The 4,209-nt window shown below is 54.4% G+C and overlaps 1 long non-coding RNA gene across 1 annotated transcript; it reads left to right on the top strand.

Moving 5' to 3' along the window:
* The first annotated feature begins 249 nt into the window (after window positions 1-249).
* On the top strand, window positions 250-3,552 carry LOC119094868 (uncharacterized). Its single transcript, XR_005093827.1, has 3 exons — window positions 250-373; window positions 504-563; window positions 3,473-3,552. It is a non-coding gene; the product is annotated as an uncharacterized LOC119094868 (long non-coding RNA).
* The last annotated feature ends 657 nt before the right edge of the window (window positions 3,553-4,209 follow it).

Below are 4,209 nucleotides of genomic sequence, written 5' to 3'. Positions count from 1 at the left end.
GCATGCTTAAGCAACATTTCTGCGTCGCTAGTACATCACCATGACATTGGTCCTAGGTGTTATACCCGTCTGCTTGGTATCGGCCCGGAGAACGTGCTGCGCAGCCCTTGCTCAACTTTTCACGGTATACTAACGTACCTCCGTTAGGGAGGGATATACGTACACAATGTCCGCGTGTGGGACGCTCATTTTCTTCAGCCTTTTGCGTTTTTACGTGTTTGCTACTCTATCTGTTCCTTATGCCTCTTTTGTTGTGTTCCACTTTCTTGCCTTTTTGCATTAGTTGAAAGAAAATCGCTATCGTAATAATACAAATTAATTATCTTTCAATTGTAATTAATCTCATCAATATCCTTTGTGACACGACTGTTTGGTAAGTTGTGCGTGTGCCGAAATGAGGTTTCTTAGATGCAAAGTAAATGTGAAACCAGTGCTTTTGTGTACGCAAGCAGTGATGTATGTGATGACCCTCGTGACCGAAAACCTTTTCCCTCTCAATCCAGATGAGCCGTCCCAGCGCCACTAAGAGAGAAAGCTTTTTATCGAGACAGTTGGATTCAACGGTATGTGTCCCGACGTAGTGTCATGGCCAGACATAGTCCGGCTATGTATGTCGAAAGAAATTTATTAATGTGTTTCGGAATAAGTGGCATGGCCAGACGTGGCCCCGCCATGTGATTTAGAGAAAGGATGCAACTTGACTCAGTTTGAGGTTGGACTGTCCACGCCGGTGTTCCAAAGCCCGAACTGTCCAGATAGCGAATATATTCCTGTAGATAAAAATGCCCACCCGTGGAGAAAATCTGTTACAAAGCTACCAAACTACAGTTTTCGCGGAGCGGTGAACTGCTAGACCCGCGAAATATAAGCAGACAGCATACGCCGCAGCGGCTGCGCGACGGGGTTGCCTCGTAGTGGTATAGGTCTTGTCAACCCCAAGCTCGAGAAGCAACTATGCTTGGCAAGGTGAGCGAATGGTTCATACTACATGGTCATACTATGTGTATGGTCATTGGTATGGACATGGTCATAAGTCCGTATAAGTGCACGGCTCTGGTCAGGTTGCCACCACCGGACCCGCACACCGAGTCGGAGTTTAAGTGTTCACCGGAATGGAGGGCCGGAATGAACACAAAAGTGTTCATTCCGGCCTATCACGGCCTTCGCACTGATCGTAATGAGTAATGACGAGAGTAGACACACAGCAGGCGCAGAGACACAGCACGTGGCGCGGAGACGCCGCACGTGGCGACTCCTAAATGACTCGTGAAAAGCAAGCCCGCAATGGGCAGGGATGTCGTTTAGCAACACGAGTTGGGTAGGGTGGGCTGACCAGTGAGAAATGACCACACCTACGCTCTAAATAAGCGAGAGATGAATGTATCCGTGGCTCTAGCTCACCTCTCAGATTTCGGGAGCTGGAGCTGGAATTGGGAAGGGGGGGGGGGCTGACCCCCAATGCCCCCGTCCTCCCATCCTCCGTTCTTTATGTTTACCATCGGGTGCAGTATGTGCTTGCTGCCATATTAGATGTTGTCCAGAGGTGCGGTGGTTAATGTTTTCTGCTCCATTCTCCCACCGCCCGCTCCCCCGGGTCATTTCATGCCCTGCGATGCAATTGCACTGTCCTGCCCTACCCCAAACCCAGCCCCAGCCCCAGCCCCAGGCCTAGCCATAGACTCAGCCCTAGCCGCAGCCCTAGACCTAGCCTATTCCTAACCCTAGCCCTAGCCGCAGCCCTGGCTCTAGCCCTAGTCGCAGCCCTAGCCCTAGCCCTAGCCCTAGCCTAGCCCTAGCCCTAGCCCTAAGCCCTAGCCTAGCCCTAGCCTAGCCTAGCCTAGCCTGCCTAGCCCAGCCCAGCCCAGCCCAGCCCAGCCCAGCCCAGCCCAGCCCCAGCCCAACCCTGCCCAGCCCTGTAGTTGTGTACTTCCTAATACCTAGGCGTTGATCACATTACGTATGCGACCGGCAGTGGTGTAGCCAGGGGGATTTGTGGATGCTGCTTCCGCCCCCCCCCCCCTCTCTGAAGATGACATGGGTTTCCTTGGGCCGAAGGTCGCGCTGCTTTTGAAATGAGAACGCCAGCAAGGTTTTTAAAAAACATTAAACACTGCTCCTGCCCGTATCAAAATGGGATACCAAGGCTGGAAGGTTACCGTATCCAAACAGCGCTGCTATCAGGGGCGACGCAATGGGGGAGTAGAGGGGGCAGTTGCCCCCCCCCCCCCCACTTACTTGCTGGCAGGGGGCAATAGTATTTTGTGGCCCCTCAAAAATTTTTAGGAGACCCCTTTTCCCCAACCAAAGGTAGGTAGCGTCCCGTGGGTAATCAAAAGGAGGTTCAAGGAGGCCCCTTTAACTGAGCCAGATAATAATAAATCGAACTTAGATCATTTCTTACAACCGCGATACCGTTTGTCTGGACCATAAGGCCACCTTGTGTATAAAGCGCACCATACTCTAGATTAGAAGGTTCTACGCTATGCCAAGGAAGCCTCTTCGCTGGGTCGGGAGGCCCCGGCTACGACCTAGGAATCCCCTGTTCTATGTTAGGGGTACCCTTTATGTTCAGGAAGCCGTACTTCTGGAACTCACTGAAACTTGAAATGCCATGTTAGGGCCGCGTTTCCCTCTATATTCCCGTTTGAACCCTTCCAGTCTTGGTTTGCTCCCCGCAATATCAGGGATGCAGTTACACACCTATGATCAAGAAAGACAAGGCTCCTCCAAAAACTGTTGACGTACACATGCTGCGCAAAATCGACTGACGTTTATTTCATGGCACTCTGACTCGTTTTGGTTCTGCTCCCCTTTACTGATGTCTTCAGCACTCACGTCTAACAGTTAACATGCAATGCCGCTTCTGTGTTTAATATGGACGTGTTTATTATGTGCGCCAACCCCGTGTTTACAATAGCTGACTAGGTCACATGGAAAACTATTAGAATTTGGCAGCTTTAAAAGCACGTGATCCCTGGAGTGGCGTTTTTTAAGTTTACAGGAATTAACAGGAAAATACTGCTTTTTGTGGCCGGCTATAGTTCGCGATGTTCTTTGCCGTTACGGATAGGCGGCTGGACGTGACCCTTGGCCCCCAGCCCCCTGTGCTGTGCCGCCTCCTCATTCCTCGTGCCAGTATCGTCCCGCTGTGGGTCGGGTCCGAACAAGGTCATAGTCAAGGGGATCGGTGGCTGGGATGGCCCTGAGCCTGGCGTTCTCCGCACATGCCGGTCCAACCTGACCTGCGCCAGCCTGGGCGCTCCCGGACCGTGGACCTGTCATGACCCCGTGACCGGAACTGATTTTAGCCCCGGTTGACCCTGAGCTGACCCGACCGTGACCTCTGCCGCCCCTACCTCACCTGACCCTGACTGGGCCTCGTCTCTGACCTGACCTACACCGTGACCTGACCCAGCTCCAACCCAGCCCGCGCCACACCATAAACCTGACGGTGGCGCCCGCTGGCCGGCAGCGCTCGGGAGCATCATCCTCGATGGCGCGTGACGAGCGGCGAGACGACGCCGGCCGGCGCCGCAGCACGTGGGAGGCGGCGATGGCGCGCGGCAGCCGGCCGCGACCTGAGCGCGCCCCGGCGCCGGCCGTCGCGGTGCCGCTCCGCCAGCGAGCGCAGCACCACCAGCGAGCCGGCGATCGGCCGGCGCGGGGTGTCGCGCGTGCCGCCGCGCAACATCGAGACCATCGCCGAGGTTGGTCCCGGCAGCGGTCCGTGCCGATGTGGTCCGTGGTCTGTCTGAATCTTGTGATTGTCGTGGTCCGTGTGGGCAGAGCGGTCTGTGCTGGTGTGTTCGGTCCGGGCAGCACTCTATGCCAGGGTGGTCTGTGGTCCTGTCTGTGTCTGTGCAGCGGCGGAGGCTGGGCTCGGCGCCGAGTGTTAGCAGGCACAGTCCAGGAGGGCAAGTTACCCAAATATCGGCGACTTCGAAGACTCGCTAAACTGTTGCATATCTATTGCCCTGATGGGATCTATGCACGCGCCCGGGTGACCGGCTGACTGCCATATGCCGGTGGCGGGTCAGTGTGACCTCCGAGTTTTCAAAAGCGAAGAGACTTGATTGCACCAATTCACTGGGTGGGTTGGCCTGTATGGGAACTTATCTGTGTCAACATTTGAGGTTCCTAGGTCATGACCTTCGGATGAAATAATGTTAGAGAAGGGCAAACTTCAGATTGGTGTTTCAAATGATGCAT

Source organism: Pollicipes pollicipes, unplaced genomic scaffold, assembly GCF_011947565.3.
Source record: "Pollicipes pollicipes isolate AB1234 unplaced genomic scaffold, Ppol_2.1 Scaffold_4219;HRSCAF=4965_pilon_pilon_pilon, whole genome shotgun sequence".
NCBI classification, from domain to species: Eukaryota; Metazoa; Arthropoda; class Thecostraca; order Pollicipedomorpha; family Pollicipedidae; genus Pollicipes; species Pollicipes pollicipes.
The sequence above is the reverse complement of the archived record's forward strand: the minus strand, read 5'-3'. Positions and strand labels throughout refer to the sequence as shown.